Source organism: Portunus trituberculatus, chromosome 31 (assembly GCF_017591435.1).
Source record: "Portunus trituberculatus isolate SZX2019 chromosome 31, ASM1759143v1, whole genome shotgun sequence".
In the NCBI taxonomy this organism is placed as follows: domain Eukaryota; kingdom Metazoa; phylum Arthropoda; class Malacostraca; order Decapoda; family Portunidae; genus Portunus; species Portunus trituberculatus.
The window spans coordinates 12,017,985-12,041,345 of record NC_059285.1 but is presented as its reverse complement, the minus strand read 5'-3'; the positions used below and the strand labels follow the sequence as shown (position 1 = coordinate 12,041,345).

Sequence of the window (23,361 nt, the reverse complement as noted above, 5' to 3'; positions counted from 1 at the left end):
AAAACACTGAAGCTAAAACGTAACGCAACATCAAAATAAATAAAAGAATAAAACAAGGACGAGTATTTCCATCCCCCTTCATTACTTCACCACACACACACACACACACACACACACACACACACACACACACTCACACACACACGGCAGAGGCAAGCCTTGTAACGCCCTTCATCAACCACACCACCCCGCCTCCCCGCCTATCTAAGGATGACGCATGTGTCTGCAAGTGTACTGGCGTGTGTGGACAGGAAGGGAGGCGTGCATATAACAACCTTAATATAACTCATCACTTATGGTAAGGAACGCCATACTTATCAGCTAATGGTCGCCCACCGATATGTGCTGGAATACGAGAGAGAGAGAGAGAGAGAGAGAGAGAGAGAGAGAGAGAGAGAGAGAGAGAGCCATTATGACAGACAATAAACAAGAGTGATATCGGTGTCACGAGCGAGCCAGTCTGCGACGAGGACGACACGTACTTAACTCCAACCAAACTAGATGCAGACACGTATTACACTGGTTCGTTAGGCCCCCTGATTATTATTATTATTATTATTATTATTATTATTATTATTATTATTATTATTATTATAATTTGTATTACTGTATTTGTTATTAGTATTGGTGGTTTTGCTGTTCTTGTCGTGATGTTCTGATTGTTTGGCTGTTGTTTTTATTTTTGTTTAAGTGGAAGAAAAATAAAAGACGTAGTAATAGTAGTAGTGGTAGGAGGAGGAGGAGGAGGAGGAGGAGAAGGAGAATTGATAGACGTGGTGTTTGCTTATCTTCCCTCCTTCCTTTCTTTGTTTTTCTCTCTTTGTTTCTATTCCTACTTTTTTTCTCTTCATCTGCTTGTTATCATAATGAGTATTTCCGTTCTTATAATTAATTCAGTAAGTTATTCCTCTTCATGTAATTCTTTTTTATATCATCTCTTGGCAACCCAAATTTCATCCAGCTGTGTGTGTGTGTGTGTGTGTGTGTGTGTGTGTGTGTGTGTTATGGTAATTGGTTCCGCACCCTTAATTAACTAGGATTTCTTTATTCCTTGTAACAAACCATTTTTTTTATCAGCATTCTGCCTTATCCTCGAGTCTTCCTCCTTTCCTTTCCTTCCTTCCTTCCTCTCTCATTTCTTCCTCTCTTTACACATCTACTTTATTTCCTGCATTCCTCTCCCAAGATTCTCATCTCATTTCTCTCTCTCTCTCTCTCTCTCTCTCTTCCATGTATCCCTTTCCCTTCCTTCTTAACTTCTTTACCTTTTATGCTTCTTCCCACTTGCCCTCTCCACACCTCTCCTCCAACATTACCTTATTTTCCCTCCCATTTACCTCTTGCGCTCCCTTCTGTCCCTCACTCGCAGGAAGGAAGGGAGGGATGGAGGGAGGGAGAGAGATAGAGCAGGTGGAAGAGAGAGAGAGGGAGAGCGGGAGATGGAGGAGGAATGAGAGGCATGAGCGGTATGTAGAGAGGCAGTTACTCAAATTCGCTACAACCTACATGTATATATTTTTTTTACCCCCTGACCTCGCTGTAATAGGGTCAGTATTAGGGATCATGGGGGGGGGGAAGCGAGGGATCAGGAAAAAGGGGAAGGAAACATGGGAGGAGAGAGAGAGAGAGAGAGAGAGAGAGAGAGAGAGAGAGAGAGAGAGAGAGAGAGAAGAGATTTGAAGGGAGATAACGTAAGGGAGAAAGATGAATGAAGGAGTGGAGAAAGAGGATGAAAAGAAGGAGCAGGGAGGGAAATTGAGAAAGGGAGAAGGAAAAGAGGAAGAGAAGAAAAATAAGGAGAAAACAAACTGGGATAAGGATGTGGGAAGGAATGAGGTAGATGATGAGAAGAAAAGAAGGGAAAGATGGAAAAAAAGAGGAAAAAGAGCAAGAAAGGTAGCAGTGGAGGAAGGAAAGCGCAGAAGGAGGAGGAGGAGAAGGAGAGAAAACGAGTAGGTCAGATTCCAGCGTGTATGAAAATTTATTGTGAAAAAAAAATTACCTTGTGAAAAAATTTGAGAACTTCTGGAAATCGGAGGATGTGATTTATTTAGCAGCTCATTTTTTGCTTTCTCTTTTTTATTTTGATGAAGTGCAAAATATTATATGAATATTAAACAATTTCACGAGTAAATTCAGTGATTTTGTATATATATATATATATATATATATATATATATATATATATATATATATATATATATATATATATATTTATGTATAGTTTGTTTCAATTTAGACTCTCTCCTCTCCACCTACCCACACTCTCTCTCTCTCTCTCTCTCTCTCTCTCTCTCTATTTCTGTGCTTTGTTTTTTTTCTTTTCTTTTTGATTGTGGAGGTAATTGTTCTAGTTTATTGGTGGTGGTGGTGGTGGTGGTGGTGGTGATGATGGTGGTGATGGTGGTGTTGGCGGTGTTGGTGGTGGCGGTGGGGGTGGTTGTGCGAATAGTAAGTATTAATTATCGTCACTCATTATATCCACACTCACACACACACACACACACACACACACACACACACACACACACACACACACACACACACACACTCGTCACCACTATCACCATACTGTCACCACACCGAAACTAATGACAGACACGAACGCAATGAATAGTCCCACGTCTCTCTCTCTCTCTCTCTCTCTCTCTCTCTCTCTCTCTCTCTCTCTCTCTCTCTTTCTCTGTTTCGGTGCCACCCGATAATTTCATCTACAAATTTACATACCTATGACCTGTACGCGGCCAGCAAGACATACTTTCTTACTTACATACATACATAAATACATACATACATACATTCATACATACATACATGCAAACTAAATGTATATGTAAGAATACATATGCGCACTTATTCCATTAAGAGAGAGAGAGAGAGAGAGAGAGAGAGAGAGAGAGAGAGAGAGAGAGAGAGAGAGCAGGTGTGCAAAGAGATAATGAAGATGGCGTATCAGGTGTTACAGGTAATGCATGGACTAAATGGCACCTTAGAGAGAGAGAGAGAGAGAGAGAGAGAGAGAGAATGGTCTTGGCTGTATCATTATTGGTCTTATCTGACTTTTATCAGTATGTTTATTTCAGAATTTGTTCTCTCTCTCTCTCTCTCTCTCTCTCTCTCTCTCTCTCTCTCTCTCTCTCTCTCTCTCTCTCTATATATATATATATATATATATATATATATATATATATATATATATATATATCTTATCTCGTCTTCTTATGGTAATGGTAGTAATACTGTTGATGGTGATGGTGATTATTATAGTAGTAGTGGTGGTGGTGGTGGTGATGGTGGTGTGGGTTGGTTGTTATGCCGACGATAGTGATTATGAATGTGAAAATAGTGCTGATAGTTGTGGAGATTGCGAGAGTAAAGCTGGTGATGATGATGGTGAAGGTAACGGTGGTGGTGGCGAGGGCGGTGGTGGTGGTTTGAGTGAGGCGGGTGGAGGGAGCGCCGCGCCTCAACACGCCACAGTATTTAGTTTGCAAGATAAGTTACATGCGAGCCAACCATCTCTCCTCGTCCTCCTCCTCCCCCTCCTCCTCTATGACCTCCTTCACCTTTCTCCATTTACTACACATCATGGTCGTCTTTCCTCCTCTTCCTCCTCCTTTTCCTCCTCTTCCTCCTCCTCCTCCTTCTTTTTTTTTCATATCCATCAGTATTTGTCATATTTGCAGTTATTTTATATCTTCTTTTCCTCCTCCTCACTTTTCTTTCCTTCCCTCTTTCTCCTCCTCCTCCTCCTCCTCCTCCATCTCTTTTCTTCCCATTATAAATCAGTGTTTGAAGGAATTCTTACGTCACATCTCCAACTATTTTATTTCTTGCCTTCCTCTTACTCCCTCTCCTCTTCCACTACTTTCTCCTCCTCCTCCTCCTCCTCCTCTTTGTTCCCTCTTGTTTCCCCGATCTATTCTTCAGCCGTGTCCATGACGGTCCCCCCATCCTAATCTCATTTCTCTCTCTCTCTCTCTCTCTCTCTCTCTCTCTCTCTCTCTCTCTCTCTCTCTCTATGTAATAATCTCTGCATCCCTTCCTTTCCCTTCCTTTGCCTTCTCACTTCCCATTCTCTCTCTCTCTCTCTCTCTCTCTCTCTCTCTCTCTCTCTCTCTCTCTCTCTCTCTCTTTCTCCTGTCCCTATCCCTCTCTCTCTCTCCCCTTCCCCTCTCCCTCTCTCCCCTCACAAAGTTAAGGCAACGCTTGCATTCCGATCCTGGATTGTTAAGAGAAGTTTTCAGCAGTGTAAATCCGGGCGAGCAGAGAGAGAGAGAAAGAGAGAGAGAGAGAGAGAGAGAGAGAGAGAGAGAGAGAGAGAGAGAGAGAGAGAGAGCAGGATGGAAACTTATATGCAGAAAATGTTATAACGTAATGAAATGGAAAGAAGTAAAGAATAACATTAAGAGTAAGAGGAAACGCAAGGTTGTGAGTTGTGGGAGAAGGATGAGGAAGAACAAGAGGATGAGGAAGTGGAGGAAGAGGAAGAGTAGATCGGAAGGAGAAGAAAAGGAAAAGTCATGGGGGAGGAGGACAACGACAAATAAGAAAGAGAACGAGTAAGACGAGGAGGAGTTGAAGGAGGAGGAGGAGGAGGAGGAGGAGGAGGACGAAGAGGACGAGGAGGAGGAAGAAGAGCACGAAGAGGACGACAAACTAATAAAAGAATACGAAGGCGATCAAATGGAAGTAAACCGTGGAGAAAGAAGACAAAGAAAAAAAAAGTGGAAGAAGAAAAGAAGAAGAAAAAATAAACAAAAAGAAGAAGATGTCAAAGAAAGTGAAGCTGCGATCAAATAGAATACATAAGAGAGAGAGAGAGAGAGAGAGAGAGAGAGAGAGAGAGAGAGAGAGAGAGAGAGAACAAAGCAAGGCGTACAGAGTCAAGGTGAAATGGAATAGTAATAGGTTTGATAAGGCAAGCAGTTGTCAGAGAGAGAGAGAGAGAGAGAGAGAGAGAGAGATGGGAGTGTTGGGGAAGGGAGAAGATAAACAAACAAACATGCACACACACACACACACACACACACACACACACACACACACACACACACACACATGCTGGTACTAATTACGTACATAACTTTAATTGACACACACACACACACACACACACACACACACACACACACACACACACACACACATCGTAATGGAGCGATGCAGATAGATAAAATTGACGGACAACTGTCAGCTGATAGATAGATAGACAGATAATAAAAAAAAAGAAACCCTCCCAAAAAAATAACACCGCCACTTTTCTCTCACCGTATCCATATATCATCCATTTTCTTTATTTATAGGCATCAGTTTTCAATCTCTCTCTCTCTCCCTCTCTCTCTCTCTCTAAACCTCCATTCCTTTAATTCACATCCTCTCCGAATCATCCCTATACTTTCCCTCACTTCCATACTATTCCCTTCCCATCACCCTCCCCTTCCCGCCCCACCATCTCTCCCTCTCACCTCCCGCCCGCAGCATCCCTCATCTCCCCTTCAACACCGTGCACTCACACTCATAATCACCATCAGTTAGTCTCGTTACACCCAATGAACAGGCGTCATCATTTTCACCGCTAATTAAAAGTCTTACAAATGAATGTTGCATAATCTCGTTACCCCCGTGCTCCCAAAAATGCTAGTTGGTAGAGAGAGAGAGAGAGAGAGAGAGAGAGAGAGAGAGAGAGATCAAATTACTTGTCTTTTTTATTGATTTCTTTTATTATATCGTTCTTCTAAGATAAAGGGGTGAGAGAGAGAGAGAGAGAGAGAGAGAGAGAGAGAGAGAGAGAGAGAGAGAGAGAGAGAGAGAGAGAGAGATTATATTATTTGTCTTGTTGATTTTTTATGTTGTGGTCTAAAATTCAGAGAGAGAGAGAGAGAGAGAGAGAGAGAGAGAGAGAGAGATTTTATATTGCTTGTCGTTTCATTGAGTTATTTTTTGTAATGTGGCTCAAGAATATAATCCACTCTCTCTCTCTCTCTCTCTCTCTCTCTCTCTCTCTCTCTCTCATTTCTTTCCTGTTATCTTTTTTTCCTGAGTCTTCTATAATCAAATCTGCAGGTGTTTTTCTTCATGATAGATTTTTTCCCATTTTTCATCCTTGTTATCTTTTTTGTCTTTCTTTTCTTTTCCCTTTTCTTTCTTTCCCTCCTCTGTCTTAAGAACGGAGCTCGATGCATCCTTGTTTTAATCTTTTACCTTATTCTTTTTATTTCCACCTTTCTTTCACGCGTTCCCCTTCCTCTCTAGTCTTTTTCTTTTCGTTTCCCCATTTCCTTTCTCTTTTTTCCTTGCAGGCTGCTCTTGATGCTCTCTTTATTTCTTTCTCTCTCTTTCTCCCCTTTTCTTTATTCTTTCACTGTACGGAGAGGCCTCAATGCTCTTTGGTTTTTTGTTATTCTTTTCGTATTCATCTTTGCTTTATTTGTTTGCCTTATGGATTGTTCTTTTTTATACTTCTTTTTTATCTCTCTCTTCTTCTTTTCTAAGCATATTATTTCACCTTACACGACCCAATTGACCTTTATTTTCTCTTTCTTTCTTTTTTTTCATCTCTTTGTCGCTCTTTTACCTGAAGTGACTGGACCTGATGCTCTCTTGTTTCCCCGGGAGTGCAATAGACGAGGTGCGACCAATATAATGTTTCGCTTTTTGCGCGTCATGAGATGGATTGCCGTAATTAACCGTTTGTCTTTCGTTTGTCCAGGGAGGTGCTCGTTAATTTATATATTTTTTTTTTTACGAGTACTTATTGTTTTTTTTATCATTGTTATTGCTGTTCTTTGTGATGGATTTTTTTTTTCTGTTTATGTGTTGATAAGATCGTTGTGGCTTGCTTTTGTTCTCTCTCTCTCTCTCTCTCTCTCTCTCTCTCTCTCTCTCTCTCTCTCTCTCTCTGATGATGATGCTAACAACAACAGGAATCACCATATTAGTAACAATAATAATAGTAATAATAACGACAAAACCAACACGCGTGAGTACAAATTGTCAAATATTTTTCCTCTTGTTATGGCAGGAGTGAAAATTAATAATAATAGCAACAGTAACAGCCACACAAAAAAAATGAAGGATAAATTAGGCAGACCGGAGCCGCGCGCGTGTGTGTGTGTGTGTGTGTGTGTGTGTGTGTGTGTGTATGTGTGTGTATGTGTGTGTGTGTGTGTGAGCTGTATTCTCATTCTTCATTCCTGTCATTATACAAATAAATAATTCTTTTGCGTTATTCATTTAGCATATTTTAACACTTTTTTTTTTAACAGATCCCATGTAATTTGGTGGACTATTGTGTTTCATCTCGCTCTTGTGCCGAATTTAGTTTTGACATTCATGTTTGTTTGCTTTTCATTTGCGCGCCCAGCCAATTTTTCGATGAAGTGTTGGAAATGACTCGTTTTTTTTTTTTTCTGGTTAGTCGATCTCTGGGAAATTTTCATGTTCTTTTTTTTTTTGGGTGGGGCTAATATTTCTTTCTTCGTGTGTGTGTGTGTGTGTGTGTGTGTGTGTGTGTGTGTGTGTGTGTGTGTGTGCGCGCGTGTGTGTGTGTGTGTGTGTTTATGCTCTTCATCTCATCTTCTCGTCTGAAAAGTTCTGTTAATTTTTTTCTTCTCGCTGGTTTTAGTTTTTTTTTTTTTTTTTTTTCTTCCTTTGCGTTTTTTCTGTTCTTGGTTTGCTCTCTTAACTTTTAAGTCACGTGTTCTCGAAGATATTTTTTGTCTTCTGCTCTCCTATGTGTGTGTGTGTGTGTGTGTGTGTGTGTGTGTGTGTGTGTGTGTGTGTGTGTGTGTGTGTGTGTGTGTGTGTGTTCTGCCTAATTCACGTTCTTTTGTATAGAATTCTTCATCACCAGTTTCATTTGCTCTCTCTCTCTCTCTCTCTCTCTCTCTCTCTCTCTCTCTCTCTCTCTCTCTCTCTCTCTCTCTCTCTCTCTCTCTTACCTTTTTCTTCTTATCAATTCTCTTCAGAACGTGTAATTTCATCAGCTGTTGTGTTTTTATTTTTTTCTTTCTCTCTTGCTCTTTATTAGCTGTTTACTCCCCTCTTGTTTTTCACTCTGTTCCTGCGTTTAGTCTTTTTTTTTCCTTAGTCTTTTTTCCCCTCCGCGACCATCCCCCTGTTTCCCTTATTTTTGATGTTTTCCTTGCAGTAGTTCTCTTGTTTTTTGTCTTTTTTTGTTTTTCCGGTGAGTGTTTTCGTTGTCTTTTCCGTGCGTTTTACCTCCTGCGTTATTTGTTTTCCCTTCTTTTGCCATTCGCTTTTTTTTTCTTGTCTTCCTTTTTTTTCTTCCCTTTGGCTTCGTTTCTGTTTTTCTCTTATTTTTGTTTTTGTCTCTTATTGTATTTTCTTTTATCAGCGGTGTTATTTTGTCTGTGCCGTCTTATATGATTCTCTCTCTCTCTCTCTCTCTCTCTCTCTCTCTCTCTCTCTCTCTCTCTCTCTCTCTCTCTCTTTAATAACTTTTTCCTTCCATTTTCTTTCCTCCTCTTCTTCTCTGCTTATCTTATCTTTTCCAATATACTTCTCTTTCACCGCTTCCTGTCTTACTTTCTTCCATTCCTTCATTTCTCCTCTTCATTCACATTTCCTCTTCCCGTTTTTTTTTTTCTCCATTTCTTTTTTTATCTTGCCTTTCTGTTCCTTGAAGTCTCTTTCTTCCTTTTTCTTCCTGCGTTTTTTTTCTATCTTTTTCCTTTTCCTATCTTCTTTTCATTTAAATTCTTTCTCCTTCTAATACTTGGATTTATTGTGTTTTTTTTTCTCTTTCTCTTTCTCCTTTATGTAAATCTCTCCTCTTACTGCTTTCTCTTCTCCTAAATTTTCTTCTTATCTTTAACTTGTCATTATCTTCTTTATTCTTATCATGCCTTTCTTTTTTTGTTCATTTTCTCTTATTATCACATCTTTCTTTAATCATCCTGGATTTTCTCCTCTGTTCTGTTTCGTTTCATTGGTCTACCATTTATTTTTTCTTAGTTCCTTCCTGTTTCTTCTTCTTCCTGACTCGTTTTTTATTGTTCTCTTCCCTTTCATTGCTTCGTGTTTTGCTTTTCGTCCATCTTCTTTTCTCCTCTCTTCTTTCTTCCCGTCCTATCTTTCTTTATTTCTCCATTTCTTTACATTTTTTCCTCCTTCCTTCCTTTCTTCCTCTGCCTGCGTTTCTCCTTTCAATGTTCTCCCTTTTTTTTCTCTCCTACTTGACTTTTTCTCCCTATATCTTCCTTTTCCTTTCTCTTCTACATTACTTTTCTTCTAGCTTTCTTTCATTTCTTTCATTCCTTCCTTTACTTTCTCTCCTGTCTTGTTTTTCCGGCAGTATTCTTCCCGTTCTTCCTTTCCTGCTTTGCACTTTCTTTCCCCGACGTTTCAAGTTTCCAGTGTCCTCTTTCTTTCCCAACATCTTACTTTATTCTTCCAAATTTCTCCCCCTTTCTCCCCTTACTTCATCAAGTTTTCTTTTTCCAGTGTCCTTCCCTTTCCCTCCCCTGCTTTGTAACTTCTTTCCCAAATCGCGGCCTTTGTTCCCCCTCCTTCCTATCGCTTTCTTTCCCCCTGACCGTGGAAGAGACAGATCCAACCCGCCCGCCTTGAGAGAAATTATAGATGGGTCAACTCGGCTGCATGAGATTAGAACGTTAACAATTCATCAGTGTTTGCGAGCCATCACACACACACACACACACACACACACACACACACACACAGACTGTACGCAGTATAGTAGAGGAGGGCAACATAACGCACACATGCATATACAGATACGGTAATGCTACAAAGGATCCCCCACGCTTGCTTCACACACACACACACACACACACACACACACACACACACAACATTCTCTCTCTCTCTCTCTCTCTCTCTCTCTCTCTCTCTCTCTCTCTCTCTCTCTCTCTCGATCCCCACGCTTGCTTCACACACACACACACACACACACACACACACACACACACATTCTCTCTCTCTCTCTCTCTCTCTCTCTCTCTCTCTCTCTCTCTCTCTCTCTCTCTCTCATTTGTAATAATCCACTGGCTTTACACACCGATAAACTCCCTTCCTCCTTCCTTCCTTCCTCCTCCTCCTCCTCCTCCTCCTCCTCCTCCTCCTCCTCCTCCTCCTCCTCCTCCTCCCTATACGCCCATCTCGATAATCCTTCTTCCCAAATACAATAATCTTCCCCACCCCCTCCTCCTCCTCCTCCTCCTCCTCCTCCTTATTCGTCAATATTATCCACGCTTCGCTCTGTTTTCTTATTTGTTAGTGTGTGTGTGTGTGTGTGTGTGTGTGTGTGTGTGTGTGTGTGTGTGTGTGTGTGTGTGTGTGTAGTGTAGTGTTTGTTTTGGCTGTATTTTATCCTGTAGTAACTTTGTAATACTGTCTCCCCCCACTCCTCCCTCAGTCTTTTTTTTTTTTTTCCTCCCCCTATTAGTATATCGAGTGTATTTCATTCTACTTTACTGTCGGGTTTGTGTGTTTGTGTATTGTGTTGCATTGTTGTAGTATAGTTTGTATGTATGCATTGTGTTTATTTATTGTCTGTAGGTATATGTTTTTGTTTTGTTTTTTCTTATTTATTATTTCTATTCATTATCAATTTAGTTTTTTTTTTTTTTCATTAAGGTCTTTCGTGTATCGTTGATCTATTCATGTTGGTTTGCATACTCATTTACTTTTGATTCATCACTTATTCATTCAATCATCCATTCATTCATACATTTATTCATTATCAATGCTGGGAGAGAGAGAGAGAGAGAGAGAGAGAGAGAGAGAGAGAGATTCAAATATCCGAAAGGTGATGCAATGAGAGAGAGAGAGAGAGAGAGAGAGAGAGAGAGAGAGAGAGAGAGAGAGAGAGAGAGAGAGAGAGCAAAGGTCATTATTCATGTTCCCGTCACGTCACACTCACAATTGGAAAAGAGAAAAATGAGATTAAAGTGATGATAAGAAGAAAGAGAGAGAGAGAGAGAGAGAGAGAGAGAGAGAGAGAGAGAGAGAGAGAGAGAGAGAGAGAGAGAGCTGGAGCCAGAAGGTGACGCATTGAAATCATAGAGAAGTTAAATTTTCTCTTCTCTTTTTTTTTCCTTTCCTTTTTTTTTTTTAGCATGTCATTATTCTTGTCAGTTTTGTGAGAGTATCATCATCATCATCGTCCATCATCGTCACTTTTACCGCCAGTCGTTATCACTGTCGTCACCATCATTACTATTATTATTATTATTATTATCTTTATTTTTACTGTTATTCTTATTTTCTTTCATTAGTCTTTTCATCTTCTTTACTCTGCATCATGAAAGGATTATCTACTACTACTACTACTACTACTACTACTACTACTACTACTACTACTACTACTACTACTACTACTGCTACTACTACTACTACCACTGCCATTACCACCACCAACACCACCACCATCAACACTCCACCACCAGTACTGCTACTATAACTACAACCATCATCACCAACACCACCACCACAACCATCAGTACTTTTTCACCACCACCTCCTCCTTCTCCTCCTCCTCCTCCTCCTCCTCCTCCTCCTCCTCCTCCTCCTCCTCCTCCTCCTCCTCCTCCTCCTTCCTCTTTCTCTTCACATTCTACATCGCCATCTCTAACATCATAAAAATGCAGGTTTGAGTTTCGGGTTGAATTCTTAGGAGTCGAAGAAAGCAGAAAGGGAAGGAAGGAAGGCCGGGTGACGTTGAGGAGGAAAAAGGAGATTGAGAACGAGACACGGAGGGAGGGAGGCATTGGAGGTAGAAAAGGGAGGCCGGAAAGGAGGAGAGAGAGAGAGAGAGAGAGAGAGAGAGAGAGAGAGAGAGAGAGAGGGAGGAAAGGAGGGAAGGAGCAAGGAACATTTTTTTAAGATGGGAAAATGAGAGACGAAGGAGAAGGGAGAGTGGAAAAGCTAGAAAGAGAGAGAGAGAGAGAGAGAGAGAGAGAGAGAGAGAGAGAGAGAGAGAGAGAGAGAGGATATCCTTAAACGAGGAAAGCAACTCAAAGGAAGACGATGAAAGAAAAAATTAGATTAACAAATGGAAAACTTAAAAAAATATATACATAAATAAAACTGAAGACGAAAAAAAAGACAAAAAGATAAAAAAAGAAAGAAAGATCCATCAGGGAGTCTTCGGTCAAAAATTTCCTCCTCGGCATATCTGTATTTTTTCCTCCTTAATTTTGTGGATTTAAACGACAGCCCATCCCGCCCCCATCCCGCCCCGTCCCGCTCCCGTCCCGCCGCCACCTATCGTGCCCCCTTCCCGTCCCACCTCCCGCCCACCTCTTTCCTCTCCAATACGAACCAATCTGAATTCTTGTCGCACGCTGCCTCAACCACACCCAGACATTTCGGGCGAGACATGTTCTCTCTCTCTCTCTCTCTCTCTCTCTCTCTCTCTCTCTGTTTTTTTTCATTCTTATATTAGTTTACAATTGTTTTGAGTGGTCCATTCTCTCTCTCTCTCTCTCTCTCTCTCTCTCTCTCTCTCTCTCTCTCTCTGTTTTTTCCATTCTTATATTAGTTTACAATTGTTTTGAGTGGTCCATTCTCTCTCTCTCTCTCTCTCTCTCTCTCTCTCTCTCTCTCTCTCTCTCTCTCTCTCTCTCTCTTTCTGTCCTATATATAGACTTCACTAGTTTTGTTTTCCCTTTCAAAATCATTTACCGTGTAGAAAAAAAAAGTAAAAAACGAGTCTAACAATTTCCTACGAAACGTTATTTTTGTTTCATGTTGTCCCCCTTTTCTTTTTTCCTCTATTTTTTCTCTCTCTTTTTAAGCCTATTTCTCCTTTTTTTCCCCCCTCTCCCTGTTCGTCCCATAGCTCTCCTTCCTGCCTCTGTCTCTGTCTCTCTCTCTCTCTCTCTCTCTCTCTTTTTCCCCACGAGTTGATTGGGTTTTTTTTCCCGATTTCCTTTCGATTATGTATTTTTCCCTTTAAGTCTCTCTCTCTCTCTCTCTCTCTCTCTCTCTCTCTCTCTCTCTCTCTCTCTCTCTCTCTCTCTCTCTTTCTCGTTCCTTACTTCTCTTCCTGTCTTCTCGCATCTCTTTTCCTCAATTTATGCCTATTACATTTTTCTCCATTGCCTCACTTTCCTCTTCGCACGTTCTTTCTTCTTCCTTTTCCTCGCTTTTCTTCTCCACACCTTTTTTTTCCCCCAGATAGACAAAAACCGAACATTTGAGAGGAAAATATCGGAAAGAGAGAGAAAAAGAAGAAAAAAAGAAAGGATGGAAGATAAATGCCCTGAGAAAGAGAGGAGGAAAAGGTGCGTTAATTCTGGGGGTAAAAATTACGTCATTTATTTGAGGCAGTTTGACCGTGACCTTGTTTCTCCTCGCATGACGTGACCTGACCTTCTGGTGGTGGTGGTGGTGGTGGTGGTGGCAATAGAGGTGTTGGTGGTGATAGTGGTGGTGGTGGCGGTGGTAATGGTGGTGGTGGTGGTGGTGGTTGTGGTGGTGGTGGTAGTAATGGTGGTGGTGGTGGTAATGCTTGTGGTGGTGGTGGTGATGGAAATAAGAGTGGTGTAAAAGTAATGATTTTTTTTATTATCATTATTATTATTATCATTGTTGTTATTATTATTATTATTATTATTATTATTATTATTATTATTATCATTATTATTATTATTATTATCATTATTATTATTGTTATTATTATTATTATTATTATTATTATTATTATCATTATCATCATTGTTATTATCATTACTACTTTTATCATCATCATCATCATCATCATCATCATAATCCTTGTCATCGTTATCATCGGCATCATCGTTATCGTCGCCATCAAAGCCAGTATCATCCCCCTTTGTTGTTGTTATTGTTGCTGGTGTTGTTATTGATGCTGATGAAGATAATGATGATGATGAGGATAACGCGATTAGGAAGGGAAAACAAAAGGAAATTGCTATAATTCCTTAAAAAAAAAGAGAAGAAAAGAAAGTCCGAGGAAGGCGTGAGTGAGTGTATGCATGTAGATAAGAGGAGGAGCAGGGAAATGAAGAGGAGGGGAGGGTTCGTGAGGCAAGGAGAAGGGCTTACGAGAGGTGGGGGAGAAAGTATCCAAAACTTTAGGGAAAATACGAAGCTCTTCTGAAAGCAAGTGACTAATTTGTGTGTGTTAAAGGAGCAGGTGTTGCCGATGGTTTGGGTACAAGTGAGGAGGCGCCGGTGAGGATGGAGGATGGCGGATAAGGCTGCGGTGAGGGTGAGGTGAGGAGCAGGTCGGGCGGCGGTACTTCTACATGTGAGGGGTTTTTGAAATGAGAGCATTGAAAAGGTGCAGGTAAGAGTGTGAAGGTTAATGAATCCTGCCACGAGTGAGGTGCTGGGAGGGAAAATGAAGCGTGGAAAGTTACCGGCGGGATATATGAGTATGGTACGGCGTCAGACTTGCTACTTGGAGAAAAATGAAGGGAAAAAAAAAATGGGACTGTATGGATAAGCGGTTGATTATGTTACATAACCCTTTTAACCCTTTCACTGCCATAGCCTCTCCTCAAGCTTACTAACTGAAGTATCGTGAGGGAGAGCTTTTAGTATAGCTTTCCAAGCACCAAATAACACACAGGGTTGTTCAAAGATTGTAGTGGCTGTAGTTTTATTCTTGATCTGTAAAATCGTCTCTATTTACTCAAAGACAGTAAAAGGTCCCATGCTACCATTATCCAGCATCTGGTTGATACATTCCGTGGTGGGGATGAGACATTCGTTAGAGACAGACGCTGGACTATTGTAATATTGTGCCAGGATTCATCTTTAGGAGCGTTAAAAGTGGGGGTGTCGGAATAATATCAGCTACATTTGGCGCTGGTCGTATCTCATCTTGATTGTTTTGAATAGTTCGTGACACTATATCACAGGATGGATGTAGGTCTGTTGGAATCAGTACAAAGAAAGGACAACGGTTTAAAAGACAAAAGTAATGTTAGGTGGAGGAGAGAGAGAGAGAGAGAGAGAGAGAGAGAGAGAGAGAGAGAGGATGGACAACACTTCATATAAAAAGACGATTTACAACAGCCATGTATGATACCGCCTTGTTTGTTTAATCAACTCCAACATTGCTGGACAAGGCGCCATATTTAGAAAAGTTTCCCCCCCCCTCACCGTGATAATTTTCAAAGACTACGGAGACGATTAGCCGAGTTCTAAAGAGTATTTTTCCTGCTGATAATGCAGAACACTTGTCAATATGTACTAGAATTACAGAAATATCCTTAAAACCCATGTCACTTCAACTAAAGTCCATTGAAAATAGTGAAAATAGTGAAGGTGCGAGGCGGAAGTCCTTCAGAATATAGGCCAAGGTTTCTTTCCCATAATAACCTCTAACTTTAAAGGCACTTATCTTTATCCTAGTCTCAAGTTCTGTAGCATGAAAGAGACTAAAACAACCTCTCTTCTTTTCTCTACGTGTCCAAGCAAACAATTCCCTACTTAGCTGTGAATGTTAACAAGGGATGACCGCATCCAGCAGTGAAAGGGTTTGAATCTTCACACAGGGAGTAATGAGCGATCAGAAGGACAAGTAGGCCATAATAGATTATCTCAAGACCCACAGTACCTCCATAAAGTCTTGAATGGAGTCAGCTTACCTTATGATGAGTTGGCTTTGTGGTTAAGTACGTAAGAAAAAGAGCAAGAGATCTGAAGAGAAAATAGGAGGAAAAATATCACGGAGCAGAAAGCGACAATGGAAACAACAAATAAAGAGACGATGAATACGCAGAGAGGGGAAAAGGATTAAGGAAGAATGGAGAAGGATACTAAGAACAAACAAGATAAATCTTAGTACTGTTGGCTGGTGACAAATTTCAAGTCGTTGATACTGGGAAGCTGTGGAATTTAGTCATGATAGAAGTTAGGGTGCGAAAGGAGGAGAAGGAGGAAGATGAAGGCGAGCGAGTGCGGCAAGGAGGAGAGTGATGGTGCCGTAGAGCTGGAGCTTTAGGAGGGAGTGAAGTAATTTACATAGTCCTGAATTGTGAGACTCCTGGACAAGTGTTGAGAGTGTGGACATTACTGCTGCGGTGTTATGGGTGATGAGTGAGAGAGAGAGAGAGAGAGAGAGAGAGAGAGAGAGAGAGAGAGAGAGAGAGAGAGAGAGAGAGAGAGAGAGAGAGAAATTGGAGCAATCACAAGGAAGATTCTCTCTATAACAGCATAATACACCAAGGAATAGAAGAGAACAAGGAGAGAGAGAGAGAGAGAGAGAGAGAGAGAGAGAGAGAGAGAGAGAGAGAGAGAGACATACTACGAAGTATCAGACGGAGGGAATTTTTCCAGTATCAAGAGTTATGCAAGAAAATAAAAGAAAGATGAAATGATTTATGTCCAATATAAACGCAATGTTAAAAGGAATGATATAAAAGAAGAGAAGCATTCAACAAAAAGATTACCACGAAAGAAAAAAAAATTGTTTACCGGAGAAAGAAAACGATACAGTCAAGAAACAGATACGGAAACAGTCGTGGATTCTTCTTAAGAGCGGAGATGAAGGAACACAGAAAGAGAGAGAGAGAGAGAGAGAGAGAGAGAGAGAGAGAGAGAGAGAGAGAGAGAGAGAGAGAGAGTGAGACGACCCGGGGGAGAGGATAAGAATGAGGCAGGGATGATGAAGATAATGTACTCATCTAGATCGGAAGATGAAGTGATAAGGAAGATAAGGGAATAAGGGGAAGGGATCAAGGGAAGGAGTGGCAGCAGCATTGGACCACGGAAGCCTAAACCTACAGGATGGAATGGAGGTAGTTAGAAAGATGTGGTTTTATGGGGCAGATGGCGACGCGGTGCTGATATCCTGGTGTAGGCGTAGAGCAGCGGCCTGGCTATCCCGCTACGAATGGAATTGGGGCTTGGGTGGTGGAGGAACATTAAGGTGTGGATGTCGAGGGAAAAAACATATGAAAAAAAAGGATAGAAAAAAAATGGACAAAAAGTGAATTTCTCGCTTTTCTTGTGTGTGTGTGTGTGTGTGTGTGTGTGTGTGTGTGTGTGTGTGTGTGTGTGTGTTTTCCTTTTTTCAAAACTACTGTTGTTGGTAGTGGTGTTGTTTCTGCTGCTACTGCTATTACTGCTACTAGACTACTGCTACCGCTACCACCACTGCTACTGCTACTTCTACTGCTACTTCTACTACTACTACTACTACTACTACTACTACTACTACTACTACTACTATTACTATTTTTATTCTTGAATACAATCATCGTCACTGAGTTTATTATTATTATCATTATTATTATTATTATTATTATTATTATTATTATTATCATTATTATTATTATTATGTTGTTCTTGTTATTATTATTATTATTATTATTATTATTATTATTATTATTATTATTATTATTATTACTATTGTTAGTATCTTATTATTATTATTATCATTATTATTATTATTATTGTTTTTTTATTATTATTTCTATTATTATTATTGTTATCATTATTATTATTATTATTATTATTATTATTATTATTATTATTATTATTGTTATTATTATTATTTTTTCATTATTATTATTATTATTAGCATTACTATTATTAAAGTCACTGTCGTTGTTGTTGTTGGTGTTATCATATACTCATACTTAAAGTCACACTAGAAAATTGGATTATTTTTTTGCCACACAGCAGACAACAAGTTTACGACCATCACCACTTCTTTATTAAGTTTATTTTTTCTCTCTCACTGTTCTCTCTCTCTCTCTCTCTCTCTCTCTCTCTCTCTCTCTCTCTCTCTCTCTCTCTCTCTCTCTCTCTCTCTCTCTCTCTCTTAGTCTCTTCTTTCCTTTACCGCCTTCTGTTCCTCCCTTCCTCCCTGCCTACCTGCCTCCACCCATCCATCTCTCCTGGCCTCCCTCCTTCCTGTCCCATCCCTCCTTCCTTCTTTTTCCTTCCCGTCGTCCAAATTTCGTTCCGATCCCAGACATCTGGAGTATATTTATCGGGAATATTTTTCTTTTCGGCTTGAAATTTACGAACGTTCATGTTTGATAAATTTCTTGGCGCGTGTATCGGTGATGAGAGAGAGAGAGAGAGAGAGAGAGAGAGAGAGAGAGAGAGATGGGATAGCCAAGCAGGAATTCTCTAGTAAATAGACAGAGACAAGTATCCATTTCTCTCTCTCTCTCTCTCTCTCTCTCTCTCTCTCTCTCTCTCTCTCTCTCTCTCTCTCTCTCTCTCTCTCTCTCTCTCTCTCTCTCTCTCTCTCTCTCTGTCTCTCTCTCAAACAGGAACACAGCACCTCGTAAAAGCCATGGGAACTGTGTCGTCTATATTTATATGTAATTAGAGATCTTTTTTTTCCCCTCTCACTCTCTCTCTCTCTCTCTCTCTCTCTCTCTCTCTCTCTCTCTCTCTCTCTCTCTCTCTGTACGAAATGGAATGTATGTATTTGTGTACGTGTATATATATTTTTTTTCCGTTCCTCTCACTCGTCAATTGTCAGAGGAAAACAAATGGGAAACGCTCGTGGAAAATGCGCAAAGAATCCCAAAACGAGCAAGAGAGAGAAGATTGAACTTGTCGTAAACGGGAAGAGCCACAAAAATAGTAAGAGAGAGAGAGAGAGAGAGAGAGAGAGAGAGAGAGAGAGAGAGAGAGAGAGAGAAGGGGAAAGAAAACATAACAGAAAATAGTTTATATTCTTCACCTCGTCAACCAAAAAAAAAAAAAAATGTAGAAATAGTATATGAATAGAAAGAAAGAGAGAAAGAAAGAAAAGAGTAAATAGAAACTGACAAAACTGTTTGCAATCAAATATTTTCTCTCTCTCTCTCTCTCTCTCTCTCTCTCTCTCTCTCTCTCTCTCATAACTCACCTGTGAAATTACAAACTCAACTACAGCAAATCGCAACATTGATAGAAACGCTTTTATTACTCACAGCCTTTTAAAATGACACGGTTATATATTAGAACTCTCTCTCTCTCTCTCTCTCTCTCTCTCTCTCTCTCTCTCTCTCTCTCTCTCTCTCTCTCTCTCTCTCTCTCTCTCACCTGTATAATCACAATATCAAGTGGAGGGTGACGAGGAGGTGTGTTCACAGGTCTGGCAACGCTGCTCCCTTCGCTCCTTTCATCCTTCCGTGCACCTCCTCCTTTTACCGGCCTGAAATCGTGCGTAGGATTGTTCTTCGCATTGAGACCGCACCACCACCTCCACCTCCACCACCACCTCCCGCTGCTGCTGATGGCGATGTTGAAATTTGCCCTATGTTTTTTTTTTTTTTTTGTCCTTTTCTTTTTCCCTCTCGCTCCTTCACTCACTCGCTCCCTCCTTCACTCGGCACTCCTAGTGACGATAATGGTGGTAATGATGGCAGTTTCTTATATATGTGTGCTGGATTTTTGTTTTTCTTTATTTGTATCTTTCGCGGAGTGGTTATATTCTTATTCCTATTCTTACTAATTATTTTTCTATTATTATTATTATTGTGTTTTTGTATCTATTTTAATTCCCCTTCACCCTCCTCTCTCTCTCTCTTTCTCTCTCTCTCTCTCTCTGGCAGGTCTTATTTCCCTGCAAGTAAACAGTGCAGCCTCGTTCCCAGAATAACGTGTTGATTTTAACGTGGAATTTGAGTCTTGGCATATTTTTCTGTGCTGCGGCGCCTTAGTGTGTTTGGTCTGTTTTGGGCTTTTAACGTACCACGCTCTCGGCACACGCCCCATCGGTCATCATGGAGAGAGAGAGAGAGAGAGAGAGAGAGAGAGAGAGAGAGAGAGAGAGAGAGAGAGAGGTAAGGGATAGTATATAAAAAAAAGTTATTTTGTATACGTACACGAAAAGAACAGGCAATATTATAAACACACACACACACACACACACACACACACACACACACACACACTAATAAAAAGAATAGTAACAAAACGCTGTTGTTTGTAAGAAAAAATAACTGAGTTACTGCGCCATCATAAACACTTACGCAATTAAGTCATCACTCACTACTACTACCACCGCCACTACTACTACTACTACTACTACTACGATTATTACAGGTATTATCAGTCTCCTTTATCTCCTTTTTTCCCTCAGCACTTCTCATTATTTCAAGTTACGAGAGAGAGAGAGAGAGAGAGAGAGAGAGAGAGAGAGAGAGAGAAAATAAGTAATGTAGAAGTATGAACGCGGCCACGCCTCTTGGATATTTTCACCAATTTTGGGCGCCAGTTTACTCGATTTAAGGTGACACGTATTGTTGGGTGCTGGTCCTTGGGGATCCGCTGGGGGCGAGAGGTAGGGAGGGAGATGAAGAGAGGAGAGAGGGAGTGGGAGAGGAGGAGGGAGAGTAAGAGAGAGGGAGCGGGAGAGGAAGAACCACGCGTGTAATGGGAGTACGGAGAAGCTAGACACACAACCACACGCCACGCCAGTCCACACCCAACTGCTTGCTGCCTGGTCCCCTCTCTCTCTCTCTCTCTCTCTCTCTCTCTCTCTCTCTCTCTCTCTCGTAGGTACGTATTGACCTTCATCTCACAATCTGAAAATAATCCACCTGTCCCAACACACCTTCAGCTGAGCTTAATGCACCTGTTATTACCAAGGCCCTCACCTGTGCTCTCTCTCTCTCTCTCTCTCTCTCTCTCTCTCTCTCTCTCTCTCTTTTACTTTCTTTCCTAGATTAACTAACAGCTTGATGCGTTAATTTGATTGTATATTTTTTTTTATATATATCTTTTAGCAGGTCCTGTAGTGATCTACTTAAATGTGACACGAGGCTGTGTAACTTAGCGGTGTTTGGCTTCATTACGCTATCAGGGCATTAAAGAACTGTGTCATGTTATATTCAATTACCTCGTCAGAAGCAGCAACAGTGATAGTAGTAGTAGTAGTAGTAGTAGTAGTAGTAGTAGTAGTAATAGTAGTAGTAGTAATAGTAGTGGTTGTTGTTGTTGTATTATCGTTGGCAATGGTAGTAGTAGTAATAATAGTAGTAGTAGTAGTAGTAGTAGTAGTAGTAGTAGTAGTAGTAGTAGTAGTTGTTGTTGATGTTGTTGTTGTTGTTGTTGTTATCGTATTATCGTTAGCAGTGGTAGGAGTAGTAGTAGTGGTAGTAGTAGTAGTAGTAGTAGTAATAGTAGTAGTAGTAGAAGAAGTAATAGTAGTAGTAGTTGTTGTTGTTGTTGTTGTTGTTGTTATTGTTGTTGTAGTTGTTGTAATATTGTTAGTAGTGGCAGTAGTAGTAGTAGTAGTAGTAGTAGTAGTAGTAGTAGTAGTAGTAGTAGTAGTAGTAGTAGTTAGAAGTAGTAGCAGTAGTAGTAGTAGCAGTAGTAGTAGTGGTAGTAGTAGTAGCAGTTGTGGTAATAGTAGTAGTAGTAGTAGTAGTAGTAGTAGTAGTAGTAGTAATAGTTGGAGTTCTCGTTGTATTATTATATTAGTAGTGGCTAAAGTATTAGTAGAAGTAGTGGTGATACTGAGTTGTCAATTATCCAGCAGTTGAAAAAAAAAAAAAAAGTCTTTGCTATAATATCCAGTATTACCTGTTGTGTTTGTATCATCTGAAGTATTTTGCAATTGTTTATCTGTACAGTGCGGCACTTGTATCAAATCATACACTGTTAATAGCTGAAGAAATATTGTATTTTCATTGAGTATATTGCAACGTAGCGCCTGCATCAAGAGCCGTGCTAATGAAACAAGTGAATCGAAGAAACTTGTAACATTTTTGCTTACACACCTTTACATATTTATTCTTGAAGGTCATTTCGATATTCGCGAAGGTTTTCCAATAACGCTTCTCCCCTTCCCTTCTCCTGCATCGAGGGTTCAGGCCAGACGATCGGCCGCACGCGAACAGCCGCCGGCTGGGAGGCGCTGGCTGCCTGACGCCCCCGCCTTGACACACGCTGCGCTCACTCCTGGCCACGGTGGTTTACGCTACTCTTTTTATCCTGCCTTTCCACGGTACGGCGAGAGAGAGAGAGAGAGAGAGAGAGAGAGAGAGAGAGAGAGAGATGCAAAATCAACAAATATGCTATGAAAAGACAGGTATTCGTGGCTACTCGCTAGGAAGGAGGGGATAAATATTCAAATATACATTCCCTTCCGAGAATTTGAAAGGTAACCTGTATGGATTTGTCACACCTATGTCTTCCGTACCGTCTGACCCAGGGCGAGGTATGGTACGGCCGGGGGACATTAATTGCAAGTATTTCTGGTTATTTTGTGTATGTTTTTCTCACTCTGCCGTGAAACAGAATGTGACATTTATGTTATCTACAATTCACTCTTCAACGATTCTCGAAGCTAACCAAAACAAAACAAATAAAAAAGAAAAGAAAAGAAAAGAAGTTGCGAGCTGGATTCTGACCCGGGAGTTTTTTTCTTCTCACCAAAGTCCGGACCACGTGACCTTGTTATTTTGACGCCATAACTCAATCACATTCAATTTCCCCAGAATTCCACAATTATCGAGCAGGCGAGGCTGGAGGATCAACAGCTGGGCGGTGGACGGTCAATGCGCTGCATCCCCCATCTGTATCCAACCAACCGAGTGCAGAGAATTCAGAGACAGACTGCGGAGCGATCTTGTCTGTACTGTACTGTAGCACGGAGGCGTTGTATTGCTACTTACTCCTAACACCTCCAAGAAATTGTCATTTCTGAGACTCATTCCCGTCTTACAACCGGTAGGATATCTTTCACTCCGGTACGTACGTTTCTTCTCTGAATACACGAGCGTTCTGCTTCGCGCTTCCAAACTGATTATCTCTTGACTAGATTATATTTTTTGTCTTGCAGTGAAAGGTATAATTCCAGGTGCGCGTGTGGGGAGCAGGAATGTATGCACCCCTTGGGATACAAGGAAATAAAGATGCTGATTAGATGTTGGATTCGAGATTCTTACTGCAAATACAAGCGCGAGGATGAGGTGTGCGTAGCCTTGAGAAGTGGCTGTAAAGGAGCTGTAAAGACTTTGAAATACTGCACACTGGCTAATAACTTTAATAGAGTGTAGCTGGGACTGCGTTGTAAGTGTAATAACAACCTGCATGTCCTTCACAGTAGCGTTTTTAATTAGGTCAGATGAGCCACCCCGAACACTCTGAGTTATATATTGTGCTGATACACATGCGTAGGGTTTGTCGCTTTGTTTAATATCCAGAGTGAACATACGACACACACACACACACACACACACACACACACACACACACACTCTCTCTCTCTCTCTCTCTCTCTCTCTCTCTCTGTATGTGTGTGTGTGTGTGTGTGTGTGTGTGTGTGTGTGTGTGTGTGTGTGTGTGTTTGGTAGGACAGGAGATTGGGAGGGTGAGCGGACACACTTAAGCCGATTAAAACTAGAAGCACTTGTCACGTCGATAAAGAGCCAGTCAATA

General features: G+C 40.8%; 1 protein-coding gene across 1 annotated transcript in view; it reads right to left on the bottom strand.

The window, feature by feature from the left end:
* LOC123511635 overlaps positions 1 to 19,240 on the bottom strand; it is a 38,903-nt gene extending 19,663 nt beyond the window's left edge. Inside the window, exon 1 of the mRNA XM_045267666.1 lies at positions 19,015 to 19,240. The gene's annotated coding sequence lies outside the window, so the exon portion shown is untranslated. The remainder of the gene's footprint in view (positions 1 to 19,014) is intronic.
* Positions 19,241 to 23,361: the final 4,121 nt, after the last annotated feature.